We start from the raw sequence: 18,238 nt of genomic DNA, 5'->3' as shown, positions 1-18,238 counted from the left end.
AGCCAGGTGTCCCCGAGGAGCCAGGTGTCCCGGAGGAGCCAGGTGTCCCCGAGGAGCCAGGTGTCCCCGAGGAGCCAGGTGTCCCGGAGGAGCCAGGTGTCCCCGAGGAGCCAGGTGTCCCCGAGGAGCCAGGTGTCCCCGAGGAGCCAGGTGCCCCGGAGGAGCCAGGAGTCCCGGAGGAAAGCGCCCGGAAGGAGGAAGAGGCCTTCAGAGAGAGAGCCAGGCGTGGAAGGTGGGGTGTGCACTTGGGGCTTCCCAACTGGGAGAGGAGAAGGGATGTGGTCTAGGCTGCCACGTAGGGGTCGGGGTGCTCTGTGACAGCAGCCCAAGGGAACCAGGACTCTTAAAAAAAGTCCTTATCCAAGGATATGTGTTTTTATTGATTTGAAAGAGAGTGAGAGAGAGAGACATCAATCCATCAATCGGTTGCCTTCCGTGGGAGCCAGCCCAGAGATGAATCCTCAACCTAGGTGTGTGTCCCCACGGTCACGGAACCCAAAACCTTTTGGAGTACAGGAGGCGGCACCAACCAACGAGCCACCTGGCCAGCGAAACCGATACTCTGAATAAGCACCTTGTCTGTGCCTGTAGGGCAGCGGTTCTCAACCTGTGGGTCGCGACCCCTTTGGGGGTCCAACGACCCTTTCACAGGGGTCGCCTAAGACCATCGAAAACACAGATATAATTACGTATTGTTTTTGTGATGAATCACTATGCTTTCATTATGTTCAATTTGTCACAATGAAATTGGGGGTCACCACACCATGAGGAACTGTATTAAAGGGTCGCGGCATTAGGAAGGTTGAGAACCACTGCTGTAGGGGAGCCTCTGTGATACTTTGTGCCTTGTCTGCCCTGTGATAGCTGGCGTTGGTCTCCCAGGGCCACTTAGTAACGGATCTCTCTCTCCCCTCTCCAGCGGCCTGGCTCCGCCTCTGATGTCTTCTCGCTGCTGCTGGGAAGCATCTATGACCTCTGAGTCGCTGAAGGAGGAGATCAGGTAAGGTCTTTTGTATCACCTTTGCCTCTTTCATTGAAAACGTCAGCCAAGCATGTGTTGGGGGAGAAGCAGGCAGTGCCGTCCGTGGACACATGGCACGTGTGCTGTGCTGAACTACTGGGGCCAGGGCCTTCCCGTGACTCTCCTGATTAGTCAGAGTGTGTTTCTGAGGCAGCCGGTTGGGTGTTTTTCCTGCCTCGGGCCTGGCCTCTCGTCCCGGGTGGTGAATAAACACTGAGCGACTAGAATCTGCTCGGGAGGGCCTCGTGCACTTTTGGGCCTGGCTGCTGACGTCTGGAATATTTCCTCATCGTCTGACCTGTTGGCTGACGCGTATTCACTCAGGTGTGGACACGGTCACCATGTCCTGGAGAAAGTGCCCCCAGTGTCCCCAGCCTGGGCTGCTTAGGACTCGTCCCATGTGGCAATTTTAATGGCTTATTTCAGGGGTCCTCAAACTTTTTAAACGGGGGGCCAGTTCACTGTCCCTCAGACCGTTGGAGGGCCGGATTATAGTTTAAAAAAAAACTATGAACAAGTTCCTATGCACACTGCATATATCTTACTTTGAAGTAAAAAAACAAAACGGGAACAAATACAATATTTGTATTTGCATGTGGCCCACGGGCCGTAGTTTGAGGACCCCTGGCTTACTTAATTGTCGGTCTCTTTTACCCGACTCTGCACCCTCCCCATGGCCTGGAGTAACGGTGGGAAGATGGTGAGCACTGTGTGCGCCTCCCTGAAGGGAGAAATTAACAGGTCTGGGCTGCAGCATGAAGGAAGGGTGCCTTGGGCCTTCCTTAAATAGGTCCATGTGCTATTTTCCCTGCTACATATAGGGTGTCCCCTGCAAAATGTATACACACTGGAACAGCTGGTAACTCACTTAATTTTCACATCTTTTCAGGTTTAACTGATTTGAAATAATGGGTAAAGCCAGACTAAGCTTTTAACAAAGGAAATTTATCTTAAAGTGCCACTAGACTTTTTTTTTATGGGGATGCATAAAATATAAACTTTATGAAACTGGCAAAAGTTGACAGATTGTGGGTGCACAAATACCTTACAAAATGATTCTTGAATTTGCAATATCATTGCTTCACATTATCAGCAGTGCCTGGATCAGAACAGTCATCACTTTGAAAACAGGCATTGACAAAATAAAATAAATAAAAATAAAAATTATTCACTTCTGTAGATTCTTTTAAATTTTGAAAATGCACTATATGTTAATAAACACTGACTTTATAATCATTCAAAGTGTGTATGCATTTCTGGGAGACACCTGTATAATAAAAATGGAAGAAACATTTCCTATAACAGCACCCTTTCCAGACATCTGTCCTTAAAAGGACAGTAACAGCACTTCACACCCGCTGGTGTGGCTATTATAAAAAATAATAACACCTCTCTCCCCCAAAATGGAAAACAAGAAGTGTTAGCAAGGATGCAAAAAAATTGGAAAAACTTGTACATTGCTTGTGGAAATATAAAGTGGTACAGCCTCTGTGGAAAATGGCATGGCGGTTCCTCAAAAATTAAAAATTAAATGACCACTCCTAGGTATACACCCAAAGTATTGAAGCAGGGCCTTGAACAGATATTTGCATACACGTGCTCATAGCAGCATTATTCACAGTAGCCAAAAGGTCGAAGCAACCCAGTTGTCCACTGACAGAATGGATAAACAAAACGCAGCCTATGCACACAATGGAATATTATTCAGCCTTAAAGAGGAAGGGAATTCTGACACATGCTGCAACATGGAGGAAGCTTGAAAACATGGTGCTAAGTGAAATCAGCTGGCTACAAAAGGCCACATCATGTATGATTTTACTCACATGAGGTCCTTAGAGTGGGTCAGATTCATGGAAACAGAAACTAGAATGGCGATTGCTACAAGTGAGAGGGAAGGGGAAATGGGGAGTTAGTGTTTAATGAGGATAGCGTTTGAGTTTGGGTAGATGAAAAATTCTGGAGCTGGATGGTGGTGATGATTGCATAACAGTGTGGATGCACTTATTGCCACTGAAGGCTACACTTAAAAATGATTAAATGGTAAAAGTTATGATGTGTATATTTTACCACAATATCGGGAAAACACTTGATAACGTATATGGCTATCTAACCACTGTGCTGTACACCTGAAACTAATACAAAATAATGTTGAATGCAAACTGTAATTGAAATACACACACACACACACATATATATATTTCCCCCCCAAAAAGACAAAAGGAATGAATAGGGTGTCACCAAAATTTCAGATCTCTCGATTGCCTCCAGCTGTTTGCAAGTGGGTCCCTGCAGGTGTCCATTCCTAGTCCCTAAATTGGCTGGATTCTGTGCCTATTAGTAAAATAATGAATAATGATGAAATGATCCATTTATGAATAAAGTCTCTCCAGTATACTGAGATGTCTTGAGCTCACCTTTGAGGAAGTTATTTTACAAATACACAGGTGGAAATCGTCGTGGAATGAAATTAAAGCAAAGCCAAGGAGAGCAGGGAGAGCCCCAGGTTTCTAAATCAGCTCTCTCCTCTCCTGCATATTCATACATTCATTAAGTGCTCTCTGCTGTTGTTACTAAGCGCCAACACCCTATCATTAGATTCCTCAAGAAGAAAAGCTTAATAACTGAAATTTGAAGTTTCAGTTTCTTGATTTTCCACATGAAATAAGTTTCCGAGTTATTTAAATATAAGCTAAGACCGTCTAGGGAATAGTTTTAAATAAATATTGAGGAAAAAGAGAATTCATTTAATTAAAGTTAATCCTCCCGGAAATGGATAGCAACAAGATACTGAATGACTGCATAGCCAATGCAATCCCACCCAGAAACACTGGAAGTGGAGACTTGGCAACGCCCTTCATTTCCAGGGCAGTGCAATGCTTAAGGCTTTAATCCCTTCATGATAGATATGGGATTTAGGACTTTGGCTCCGTTTCCATGATAAAACCCTTTCTCTTATTATGATGTTTTATACATGAGTCTGTACTAGTCATTTGTAAATCAATTAAATTCCCTACAATGGTCTTCTGGTCTTTTTTCTTGAGGAAATGGGAATATGGATATTTTATATCTGATGTGATTATATTTTAGGTTAATCTGTTGCTTGGAAACCTATTTTCAAAGACTGACTTAAAAAAATTTTGAAAGGGAGTGGACTCTTTATCATACAGATTATTGATGCCTAGAGACTAGAATTTCTGTATCTTTGTTTCAAGTGCTAAAGAGGAGATAAAAAGAGGGTGACATGAGGTAGGCAAACTGGCACATAGAAACCACCACGTGGTTGGCTCCCAGATGGAAAGGGAATAGTAAATTTTGATCTGATATATGTCAGGTAAAAGTTGCAGAGCATTCTCCATCAAAAGCTTAGAAAACTAAATTAAAATCATATATCTTATCCCCATTTCAGCAGGCAATATAGCCTCAGTAATGAAATAAAGCCCATGAACAGATTTCCAATTAAATTCCTCATTGTATGAAAATAAAAATCATAGAAATAACACAATTTATTATGTGATTTGTCATCAAAAATGCTATAGTAAAGCTTATATACACTTGCATGACTTAATAAATCTTCACCCCAAAGTAAACAACTTATAGAATTAAAACTCCTCTGTGTAAAAAGCACAGTAATATATTGTATCATGTGATACCCATATAAGCCAAGTAAAAGTTACCTTCACATATCCATAGTCTCTAATGCAGTTTAGGAAAGAAAAAAGAAAAAAAAATCCTACTTATTTGTAAAGATCAAGTTGGCAAATATAACTATAAATATATTTTATTACTTGAGAGTATATCTTTAGAGAAAATATAAACAAAGCTACAGCTTGAGAATGTACATACAATATTATTTAAATAACATAAGAACTTTTCAATAAACCCAGCAGAACTGTCTTTGGTGCTTCCTAGTCTTAGATGTAGTAACCTTTGCATTTGGCTATCGGCCAGCCTTCACGAGTACATGAACGTGACTTGTTTTATAGTTTTATTTATGAAATTTTAGATACAGAAGACTATATTATTTAAGAAGACCTATTTTCTTTGGCCATGATTCATGACAGCCACTTTACCTAGTGATTTAATTCCAAAAGGAAAGTAGTTTTTTTTTGTTTGGTTTGATTATAAAATGCAGTATGCTTATAAAAGTCAACCAACTCAGGGACATATAAAGGAAAGAGAGAAAATTATATTCCAAATTTAGTGATCCCCAGTACTCACACTTTGAGGCACATCCTTCCAAACTTGCCTCTATGCATAACTATTTAAACATAGACATGTATATAACATATTTTCTTAAGCATGGATTATTCAATAGCAGTGACTTTATAACCCTATGTTTTACCTTTATATATTTGGTATAGTACATATCAATAAAAGATCATTGTCAAATTTTCAGTTAGTTGCTTTTTATTCCATTACAGTTGTGGTGCATGATTATTTAATTATATAAATATATGAACTATAATACAATGATTAAAGTGTACACTACACGTGATATGCTTTATAATATAGTATGCTATTTATTATAATATGTAGTTATTTAATAATTATTTATTTAAGCAATCACCCACAGATAGGTATCTATTTTGTTTTATACTTGATGACATCCTCCTATATATTAAAGAGGTAATATGCAAATTAACCCTGATGCCCTCACAAGATGGCTGCCTATGATCAGGAAGGCAGGGGGGTTAGTGAGGGACAACCAAATGACTTAACAAGCAGGTTGTGAGGGGTGGCCAGGCTGGCAGGGCGGGCAGTTAGGGGCAACCAAGCTGGCAGAGGGGGAAAGTTGGGGGTGACCAGGCTGGTAGGGGGGGCAGTAAGAGGCGACCAGGCCAGTGAGGAGGGGCAGTTAGGGGTGACCAGGCCGGTAGGGGGGGTGCTGTTGGGGGCAACCAGGCTGGCAGGGGGGGGCAGTTGGGGTTGATTAGGCTGGCAGGGGGGGCAGTGAGGGGCTACTAGGCTGGTGGGGGCAGTTAGGAGCAACCAGGCTGGCAGAGGGGGGCAGTAAGGGGTGACCAGGCCTACATAGAAGGTTCGTGGGTTTGAATACAGGTCAAGCGAAGGTACCTGGGTTTCAGATTTGATCCCTGGACCCAAGTAGGGTGCGTGCTGGGGGAAACCAGGCCGGCAGGGCAACTTGGCCGGCAGCAGGGGCCAGTTAGGGGCAACCAGTCCAGCAGGGGGAGCAGTTAGGGGCAACTGGGCAGGCAGGCAGATGAGAGATTAGGAGCCAGTGATCCAGAATGGTGAGATGGATGTCCAACTGCCAGTTTAGGCCCAATCCTGGGGATCCTGGATTGGAGAGAATGCAGGCTCGGCTGAGGGGACTGTCCCTCCACCCCTGTGCACGAATTTCATGCACCGGGCCTTTAGTATCATTAAAAAGGAATCTTTAAATCCATGCCTGTGGGAATGAACATTTTAGCCCAGTGAGACTTGCTTCAGACTTTGGCCTCCAGATCTGTAAGACAAATGTGTGTTGTTAATGCACTATGTCCGTGGTCACTGTGACAGCAGCAATGGGGAGCCAGTGCAGCCAGAGTCAGGCTGTTGTGAGGATTAAATGTGATGTTGTGTGTGAAGTGACGAACCCAGTGCCTTGAACAGAGTCAGAAGTCAATACTTGGGAACTGCAATTAATCTAATTACTTTTATCATTTGAATATATTATTGTAACACTGATGAAAGCAGTCAAAAAATGAGGGTTGAGCCCTGGCCGTGCTTGCTCATGGTTAGAGTGCCAGCCTGCATAGAAGGTTCGAGGGTTTGATTCCAGGTCAAGGGCAGGTACCTGGGTTGCAGATTTGGTCCCTGGACCCAGGTAGGGTGCGTGCTGGGGGAAACCAATCAATATGTCTCTCACACATGGATGTTTCTTTCCCCCTCTCCCCCTTCCTTCCACTCTCTCTATAAAAGTCAGTGGAAGAAATACCCATGGGTAAGAATTAACAAAAAAAGAAATAAATAAGGACTGAACCACATTCTGCCAACAACAATAAGAGTGCTTGGGACTACTGGTATGTGACATTCAGGGAGAGATTGAAGACCTTGCTATTTATGGCAGGCGAGATGTAAACTGTGATAAGTTTTAACATTTAGAGAAAACAGAAACCACAGGAGAGACCCAGCATCCTTTTTATCCTACTGAGCACTTTAATGAATATATTTAAATACTTGGAATAAATCTCTGTGTTTATTTCAACAAAACTTGATAGCATCAAAATTCCTACGGGTGTAAGATATTCAGAATTTCCATTTTCATGAATAGCCTCCTTTGCAGACAGCTGAACATAGTGAGTCTGCCTGGGAGAGCACTAACCAGAGGGCTCCAAACAGAAAAGGTGTCCTAAGTCAGCCTGGGGCGTGGCTAAGGGTCCTTCCTGAAAATAGGTCTGGGTAACTCAGACACAGAAATAGGTTTCTGTGTAATTATTTAGAATTACTAATAAAGTGATGAGCAAAAGGACTAGGGAACAGAGTAGCCAACAGCATTTGGCAAGACCAGGCTGAGGAACAAAAGCCTCCAGAATATTTTAAAATCTGTTTAGTGCTACCTAAGACAGTGTTGACTTTCTCCCCAATTCTTTCCGTTTAAATACTACATTTAGTACAGCAATTCTGTATCTGTAGTCCAGCTCTCACCAGCTCTTATGTGATTTATGGAGCCCTTAACCTTTAGAAACAGACCCCTACATAAAATGTAAATTATTAATGTCTTTCTATCTCTTTCCCAAATTCCTATCGATTATGCTGTACATTGTAGAGATTCATTGATCACTTATCAATTCTTTGTGTAGTGACGAAGTCTAGTCTATAAATCTATGGCAATAAATTGTTGGTCTGATGTTTTCACGGGGACTTCCCAGCATTCAAGTTAATGAGGAGCTTTATTGTGGCCCTTTCCAAACACAATGCTGGTTACTGATGGCCAGGCATTGATTGGGTGTGTGGCCCTTTAAATCTTTGGATTGCCTGCAGCTGACCGATTTAGGCTTTGGCAGAGTGCACTTTAATTAGCCCTGAGGAAGGCCCAGTGGGGAGGAGGCAAGTGGGCCTGTTATTTTTCTGTTTGTACTAACGGCAAGTGAAAACACGTAATTGAATTTTTTAAAAGCATCGCCAGTCCCCTGGAGGAAGCCCTGTTTGCAGCTCTGCTAGCCTCATGCACTGTGAGTGTCACACTTCCCTAAAAGGGCCTTCTTGGGTTCAAGGTGTTAAAGTATGTGTACACTTTTGGGGAGACCCTGAAATTAGTAGTTGGAAAACCCTTCGCATTGGTTCTTTGGCCTATGGCAGTGATGGTGAACCTGACACGTGTGTCAGAGGTGACACGCGAACTCATTTTTTTGGTTGATTTTTCTTTGTTAAATGGCATTTAAATATATAAAATAAATATCAAAAATATAAGTCCGTGTTTTACTGTGGTTGCAAATATCAAAAAATTTCCATATGTGATACTGCACCAGAATTAAGTTAGGGTTTTTCAAAATGCTGACATGCTGAGCTCAAAAGGTTCGCCATCACTGGCCTATGGGGTCAATGAGTTGGGAGCCCAGCTCTTCCTGTGAGACCAGCTGTCATTCACCTGTCGCTCTGCCAGGCCCTGCAACCCTTGTGCCCTCATAGGTGTCCTTGCTGAGTGAACTCAATATGTCCCAGCACACAGACCTCCAAACCTCCACCTCGGAGGCCCTTGTTAGGAAACTGACCAAAGAGACTGAGCAGTTGGAGATGGGGCTTCCCAGAGCCTTGGAATTACATGGGAGGCGGGGTGGGGAGGGGAGGGGGGAGGACGGGGGAGGGGGCAGGGAGGAGGGGTGTGGCGATTTAGGGCAATAAGGATGAGATTTGGGAAGGGTGTTCTTTTCCTGGCTGAGCCAACAGAGCCCAGCTGAGACTCCTGGTCCTTCAGGAGTTTGGCTCCGTTTCTTTCCTTGGTGCTGTGGACAAAAAGGGGCCACATGCTAACCTAACTCAGGGAAGGCCTGCTTGGTGGCCTTGCAAACTCAGAGACCTAAAGTAACCACAAAGGGTGGTCTGAAATTAAAACTTTTAAATTAAAACACAGTCTATAGTGGGTAGGCTGGTATCTTCCCTGACAAAGATCAACTTCCATCTTTACTGAGCCTTTTGTCTTTTTACATCTAAGATAACATACCTCTGGAATGTCAGGGAAACTTGTAACTTCCCTTTCTCCAGACCCCTCAGGGCACAACCAGTCCGCCAGGGCACAGACCATAAATTCCCTCATTGTTATTGCTCTCATGTTAATTATCCACCTTTAACTCTCCTGCACTCACCTGTGTAAAAGAAGTATGTTATCCAATCCCAGACGTTTCCCTGCTTTGCTTTCTCCCACCTCCCTACTCTAGCACCAGTGGATTTCATGTAACCCACTTAGGTCTCCTCCTTTGATGGAAATTTCTAAAAGTAAGTGAAAAGCAGCCATTTTCAGAGCACTAGCCCAATATGTTGATATTTTGCTTCCTGGCAATTGTTGACAGTTTGGCTCGAATAAATTCACAAAAACTCTTTACAGGATTGAATGTTTTATGTTAATGGTACCGTGAAGTTCACATGTGTTTTTACGACAGACTTTTTTCTAGTTGCATTTATTTAACTGGATTTCTTGGTGACCAAACGTGAATAGGTTGACTGCCTCTCCCCTGAGGCTTCGCTTAGTTCCTGGAGACACTGTTTATGGGAGAAGAAATGGAACGCTTACATTTTTTCTTGGATTGTTAATGGGGCAGACTGCCTTTTGGTCAGAGACCAACAGTGTTCTCTTTACCAGGCCCTTAAGAGCAGCCTCTCAGGCCAGGAGTTTCCTGTGGGCCTGAACTAGACCGTCCAGGTGAGGCATGAGATCACTCAGTCCATGGATGCCTGGTTCTACTTCAGCCACAGCTACCGCATGACCGTCATGCCTCCCTTTCTTCTGCAGCGCAGAAGTCCACCCTGAGATGTGTTTGATTTTGCTGTCTGCCTGATTGATTAGTTCATTCTGAGCTCTCAGACCGGCCCTGGGTTTTGGAGCAGAGCTACCAAAGCAATAGATTAATTTACATGGTGCAGTGCAACTCAAATAATCCTTACCCACAGGATTGTTATCCCTGAATTCTAAATCGAGAGAAGGTGCTTCCCCTCGGAGCCAAGAGGTTTCTGTTGCATGTTTCAGGGAAAAAAAGGAAGGAGGGAAGGATGAGAAAATAGAAATGTGTACATTTTTGAACAGCCAAGCTTTCTGGAACTTTTAATCCTGTGCTATTTCACTGACCATTCTGGACAAATAGCTTTGAGTTGCAAGGAGTAGAAACCCACCTGAGTGAATTGTAAGTAAAGGGTATGGAGGAATCGTCTAGAAATGTACCTGGTATGAGGAACGATAAGTCTAGGTAACTTTTGGGAAAAGCCACCAGGACCACATAGTTCTCAGAACTCTGGCACACTTCTTTGCCACGCCTCTCATGCCGCTGTCCTCTGTTTCAATTTCAGCTCTGGGTGGGTGGCTTCCTACTCCCCTCATCTCTTTGAAAATGGCCCATTATGGCTTTCCATATAATGACAGCCCGAGCCCCTCAATCCTGAGTGTGGCCAGCTCAGCTGCCTGTTGCCCTTCAGCATCTCAGATGGAGGGGACTTAATGTGGATCAGGGAGCATTGGCCTTAAGTGGGCTGGAGGTGGAGTCATGGGTTTCACCAGTCCAAGTCCCCTCCCTCAGCATGCTCCAAATATGTCTTTAATATCGATCCAAAATTTGTCAAAGTTTCTGGGCCCAGCTAGGAAAAAAGAAAGGCTTTTCTAACTGAGTCAACAGCTGGTTTCAATGACAGCAATTAATTCAATTTATAGCTGCAAGCGCGGGCTGTGGTGCAGCATGCATTAGACTGAGGAATCATCCGCTTCTTACGCTGGTTAGGATAGTGAAACCTGCCCATGCACAGTAACGGCCAGATGTTGAAAAGGTGAGGCAGGCTGTCCCAGTGACACCCTTATCTGCACATAGACAGACTAATCCGTGGCCTCGCAGCCCATTCGCACACACAAGGAAAAACCTCCCAAGCAAATCTTATTTCTTTCATTCCGCATAAATCTGTATTTTGTAATATAAACATTAATTGACAACGAAAAATTCAGAATGTGATTCAGTTAGCAAGTTTGTTGGTATTTTCACCACTAGCACATTAGTAGCACAATATAGAACCGAGGTATGAAACAGTCTTTGCAGAATCTTATACTTTGAATTATTATGGATGTAAAAACGGTAACTGCCTGAGCTAAAGCAAGCCATCGCTTCCTGCCACTCACACATGGTGTTCACGGCTGTCGTGCGCGGTCATTCTATCTCGCCTCCCCCCTTTATCAGCCTCCCGCACGTTTACTGCATTTGTACCGAATTTATAATATTTGACGACGACTAATCCTGTCTTGCCTACAAGTGCAAAAGCAGGAAATGTTGAAGCAGCTGATAAGCCAAGGTTTATAATTATGTGCAATTATAGGAAAAAGAAGAAAACGGAAAAACCTAAAGCTATCAGAATCCATACAATTTTATTAAATTTAACTTTTCGTAGCTATGCATATGCCTATAACTTTTATAGTATCTTTATTGAGCATAGGAGTAACTTATGCAAACACACACACTTGGAACCTGTGTATTCACAGAAGAATTTCTGGATGCGTATGATGCATGTATATCTCTGAGTAAACGAAATTGTCAAAGCTGAGGAAAAGTATTTTCCTTATGGCAAAGTCATGTTTTGTCATCTTATTTATTCATCAATTTATAGAACTTTATAAAAAATATTAAACAGATGTTGGATCAAGTAGAAAAATGAAATTATTTTTATGTTTATAGACATAAATATGCTTCAATTATCTGGCCATTTGTAGCAAAAGCTATTTCTGCATAATATTATTAAGATGATTGCTAGATAATTTCCCTAGCTTACTTTACAGTATAAAGCAGACTAAATCAGTGTTTTTCAACCACTAGAATATGAGCCATGTTACAGATGTTTGTTGTGTATGTAAATAGTGTAGAGAATGAAGAAAAGATTTACAATCACATGTTTATTAAAATGTTTTCTCATGCCCATATGTTCATCTCTCATTACTTCATTTTTAAAAATATAAGGTTTATTGAGATATAAATCACATAACAATGCATACTTTTAAAGTGTAGAATTCCTTTTTCTTTAATACCTAAATTCACAGAGTTCAATAATTCAGCCACCACAGTCAATTTTATAGCACTTTTATCATTCAAAAGGAACCCTATACCCCTTAGCCGCCACTCAACCATTCCCCTCACTGTTTAACTCAGGGGTGGGCAAACTTTTTGACTCGAGGGCCACAATGGGTTCTTAAACTGGACCGGAGGGCCGGAACAAAAGCATGGATGGAGTGTTTGTGTGAACTAATATAAATTCAAAGTAAACATCATTACATAAAAGGGTACGGTCTTTTTTTTTTTTTTTTTTTTTTTTTTTTTTTAGTTTTATTCATTTCAAACGGGCCAGATCTGGCCCGCGGGCCGTAATTTGCCCACGGCTGGCCCCTGGTAACCCCTAATCTACTCTCTTCTCTGCTAATTTGCTGATTCTAGGTATTTTGTTTGAGTGGCATAATACAGTATGTGGTCTTTTGTTTTCAAATCCTATCCCTGAGCATATTTCAGGATTTATTCATGTTCTAGAATGAAGTAGCATGTGGTTTCTTGTTAGGTCTGATCGTATACATGGCTAGAACATACTTTGCTCATTGACTCATCCGCCAGCTGATGGAAATTTGGGTTGTTTTTACTTTTTCAGTTATTTAGCAAAAGGTTGCTATGGACATTCACGTAGAATTTTGGAGAGACATTTTCAATTCTCTGGAAATTGCTGGTCATATGGTAACTACATGTTTAACTTTTGAGGAATTTCTACACCGTTTCCCAAGTCCATTGCATTATTTTATATGTGTACCTGCAATTTCTTCACGTCCTCATCAACCTTTGTTATTTTTCATCTTTTTTATTAGGATAATTTTTGTGAGTGGGGAGTGGTATCTCTAGGATACTCAAAATCTTTTCATATGACCTTTGTCCACCTTTCTTCTTTGGAGAAATGCCAACGCAAAGTATGTCCCTCTTTTATAAATGAATTAGTGCTTTATGCTTTTTGCTCTTACGTGTAAGTTTCTGATCCATTTAAAGTTAATTTTGTATTTGGTAGGAGGTAAGCATCCAACTTTGGTGGTTGTCCCAGCACCATATGTTGAAAAGACCATTTTCCCCCCATTAGATGGTCGTGGCTCCCATGTGGAAAATCAGTTGACCATAGATGTATGGGTCTATTTCTGGGCCCTATATCCTATTCCAGTGATGGCGAACCTATGACACGCATGTCAGAGGTGACACGCGAACTCATTTTTTTGGTTGATTTTTCTTTATTAAATGGCATTTAAATATATAAAATAAATATCAAAAAAATAAGTCTTTGTTTTACTATGGTTGCAAATATCAAAAAATTTCTATATGTGACACAGCACCAGAGTTAAGTTAGGGTTTTTCAAAATGCTGACACGCCGAGCTCAAAAGGTTTGCCATCACTGTATTCCATTGATTTCTATAGCGGCCCTGTGCCAGTACCACCCTACCTGGATTAATATTGCTGGTTAGTTTTGACATCGGGAAGTTTGAGTCCTCTTATTTTGTTCTTAGTTTTTAATTTTGTTTTATATATATTTGGGCCCCTTGAAAATCTATGTGAATTTGAGTCAGCTGGTCAATTTCTATAAAGAAATCATATGAAATTCTGATGGGGATTGCTTACAATTTATTATTTAATCACAATAAATTGTGATTCCCAAATTCACTCTGTAAATCGGTTCGGGGAGTTTTGCCACCTAAACAACGTTAGGTCTTCTAGTCCGTGAACGTGGGATGTGTTTGCAATTATTCAGATCTTTTAAATTTTTCTTTCAATGTTTTCTGGTTTCCAGAATGAGTTTTCCGTGCCCTTTGTCAAATTTATTCCTAAGTGTTTTCTGTTGTTTTTTTCTGTTTGATACTCTTGTGAAGGGCATTGTTTTCTTAATTTCATTTTTAGATCATTCATTGCTAGTGTAGAATTACAACTTATTTTACACATTGATCTTGAATCTTGCAACCTTGCTATGCTCATTTATTTAGTTGTGTGTATTTCTAAGGATTTTCTATATACAAAATTATGTTATCTGCTAACAGTGATCATTTTATTTCTTCTTTTACAATCTGGATGCATTGTGTATTTTTCTGTTCATTCAATCGCAGTTGCTGCGAAGTTTCTAATTAGCTACCTGGGAAAGAACCCTTCATCCCCATTTTTTGTCCCCTTATTAATCTGGATTTGTTTCAGTGGAGTATTTATTGGCAGTATTTTCTGGCCTATACTTGGTATTTCAAGAGCTGGCATCTCCCTCACTTGTTTTGGACACTAATATTTAATCATGTAATCACAGGAACTGGAGACGGATGAGACCTCACAGTTCACTCTCTTTCCGTTTGCCAAGCCCGCTGCTGTTTTCCTATCACTTGGCACTGATTTTTACAAAACTGGTGATTTATCCCCTCACATGGTTTTAAATGCCATATTTTTGTACATATATCAGGAATATCTACTACCGAAAGCTTTATGATCATTCTATGGCCATTTCTTTTAGACGACTTCACCTCTAATAGTAAGTGGTACTTGCCAGAAGATATATACACAGAATGCCCACATCACCAGCCATTGTGGGCAGTTTAGTGCACCTGTTATTTCAATGAGCAAAACATAAATCAAACCCATAGCGGGGATGGAGATGAATAGCCCATTCAGTCCAAATTTCAGAGCCAGACTCCAAGTATCACTAGTGTCACCCTATGATTTTTTTCAACAATAAAGTGCTTTCTCAACATTTAGAAATGCATTACAGACTTTCATGGCCTTTTCTAAAGAATAGGCTTTTCCTTTTGAAAGCTTCTTTCATATTCTAGAGAGACAGGGTTTGGGTAGAAGGTTTATTACATTTCAGATGCACAGCAGTCAATGGATTTAAAACATCAAAACCAATACATAGAACATTCATCTCTCAATGTTTTCCTCCCTGAAGCGCCTGTCCTCTTGCCTTTGGGCACTCATTGCCCTCTCAGGCTTCGGTCCGCTAAGAAATACCACCTCGGAATACGGCTTCAGGGGATGACTCAGATACTAGAATGTGACTTATATGTGGCCCCTTCATGCAGCTTTACATGTATTCCTGCAGGTGGAGAACATTCTGAGACAAAACAAAACTGACAAGCTGAAGCCTAACCACCCCTGAGCCCTTCACTGCTCTCACCCTCATCAAAGACTTCAGACACTGGGTTAAACTGCCCCCCTTCCCCACAAATAACTTGTGTTCTGATTTGAAAGCCAGATAATGATGGATCCCTACTAATCCCACACAACTCAGCTGTTGGCAGTCCTTGTCACACACATGCATGCGCGCACACCCTACTTTGCAGAAACTTACCCTGACCTTCCTCATTCCCCTCCATGATGTGGGCACAATCTGTCTCCCCCACTGGATTGTAAGCCACTTCTAGGGCAGGTGCTGTAAAGTGACAGTGATTTTTGTCACTTTGTATTAGGAAGAAAAAATCACCTTTCTACTTTCTTTGATAATTCTAAACACTTGTTTCATTTCTATGTTCTTTCCCAAAAGGCTTTATTGAAGTAAAGGAGGCACTTACCAAGCATAGACTAGCAAGATACCTTATTCTTTAATACACATTCTAATGCCCAACGAACATGTATATTTATGTATTCTGATTTGTGAACATATGCTAAACAGCAGGGCGGGGGAATGTCTGGCCCAAGTGAGGTCCTCAAAATCATTTGGTCTTGCCCTGCCAATGTGTTAGGAGTCAGTTAAATAAATGTTTGACCAAATATAGCAGGCTAATTTTTCAGTTGTTAATTTTGTATGACCCACAAATGATGTTATAAATATCTAAATGGCCCTTGGCAGAAAAAAGGTTCCCCATCTCTGTAAGGATATAAATACTTGTTAATATCTCGGTCATACTGAATAGACAACTCATTACAGTGTCGCCAAACCTAATGACCCACCACCCATGTAATCAGTTAGTCAATAAATATCATCTAACATTTCCATTGTTTGGAAAAATGTTTACTGGGCCTACTATGAGTCAACTTCTGTTCCAGGTACTGAGGTCACAGTAGTGACGGAACTGATCGATTCCCACTTTCATCTCATAAAACCACAGTCTGGTTAAGAGCGTCAGTGAATAAAGTAACTAAAAAAAAAAAAAAGATAAATCTCAAAGGAAAATGTGGTGAAGAATATATATCAGGCTAAATTGATAAGAGTGATGTAGGAGGGGTACTACTGTAGATGGATGTATAGTTAAATAACTATAAATACATATGCACAAACATATACACACATTTTTGTAAAAAGAAAATGTTCTGCATATATTGTTGCACAAAATAAATATGAAGGATGGGAAAGGGAATTGCAGGGGTGAAGGCACGCACGCCTGCCATTTTAATAGATGGTAGCAATGGGGGTCCCACTGCAGAACTCGTTCCCCGTGTCCTTGGCAAAATAGGACACTAACTTTTCATTTTTGCCCATATGGTAGGCACAACAATGGATGTAGCATCTCTTTGCTATTTTAATTTTTGTGATTGTTAGTGAAGTTGAGCATTTTCTTTTGTTGCTTTACTGACCATTTTTATTTCTTTTGTGACTCCTTGAGTTGTCTGTTTGGATCTTTTGCCCATTACTGTTGGATTTTACATAATTTTATCTATGTGTGTGTACTTGTGCGTCTATGTATATAGTACAAATACACACTATTTATATACAAATAATAAACATAAAATATATACATATATAGTGTAATTACCTATATTAATATTAATATTGACATATAGGAATATGTAGTCACACAAGGATACATATATAGCACTGATATTATCTCCTTCATTGTTTAATATTGTTTAATAACTTTTACTACAGAATGATTTGAATATTATATAGTTGAACTTAATTAATTTGTATGATGCTCGTGTTATATGCCTATGTGTGCATTTTAATTTTTTTTGATTAATCCTCACTAGAGGATATTTTTTCCATTGATTTTATCAAGATTGGAAGGGATGCAGGAGAGAGAGAGAGAAACATCAATGTAAGAAAGACATCGATCTGTTGCCTCTTGCACACGCCTTGATCGGGGCCTGGATCGGGCTTGCAATCCAGGTACATACCCTTGACCAGGAATAGAACCCAGACACTTTGGTCCATGGGCCCATGCTCTAACCACTGAGAAAAACCAGCCAGGATGAGTGTGTGTCTATTTTTAAATAGTATTATTCCTATTCTAATGTTAAATAGTAATGAAACACTTTCTTCTAATTTATTCATAATTTTGTTCTTTACTTTTGAAATGTATACACCTGCATTTATTTTCTCCCTGTTGAAGGACAGGTTTCCAGCCCAGTTATTGCCAAGCTACTCGACTCCTTGTCCACATCCCACCCTTTCATGCCTGCAGTTCCCATGGGGCTGTCCTCTCTTTATTTTCATCCAATATTACATTTTCTTAATTACTCACTTTTTATAAGTTTTCAAACATGGTAGGCAAATCTCTCTCTTCTTATCCTGTTTATCTTTTTCATATGTTCTCTTGGTTATCCTGGCCTTTCCCCCCTTTTAAATGAAGCTTTAAGGATGATTTTGTGTTTCATGAATGCCACTAATAGGATTTTTTTATTACATCACGGTGTATTTACAGATTAATTTGGAGGAGTGTTCTTATCTTTACAATATGGAATCATCCCATTCAGAATATGGCTTAGCTCACCTTTTATTCAAATCTTCTTTTATGTCCTTCAGTAAAATTTTATAGTATTCTTCATATAGGCATTCTACTTATTTTTATTAGGGTTATCTTTATGCATTTTATAGTTTTGTGGCTATTGTGCGGCAGATCTTATCCTCTGTAATATGTTCTATTGTTGCCAGCATACAATGAAGCTGTGGAAAATTGCCTCGTGGCTATTTTCTGTATTTAATGGAATCATCTCACTCCTTCAGAGTATTCATATGATTTATGCCTTATTATTTATTCCTAATACTTATGTATCTTTTTGTTTCTTGGATTGGTGGATTGACCAAGGGCCCGGACAATGTTG

The sequence above is a fragment of the Myotis myotis genome, unplaced genomic scaffold (genome assembly GCF_014108235.1).
Source record: "Myotis myotis isolate mMyoMyo1 unplaced genomic scaffold, mMyoMyo1.p scaffold_m19_p_13, whole genome shotgun sequence".
NCBI classification, from domain to species: domain Eukaryota; kingdom Metazoa; phylum Chordata; class Mammalia; order Chiroptera; family Vespertilionidae; genus Myotis; species Myotis myotis.
Note: the sequence above shows the minus strand (reverse complement) of the source record.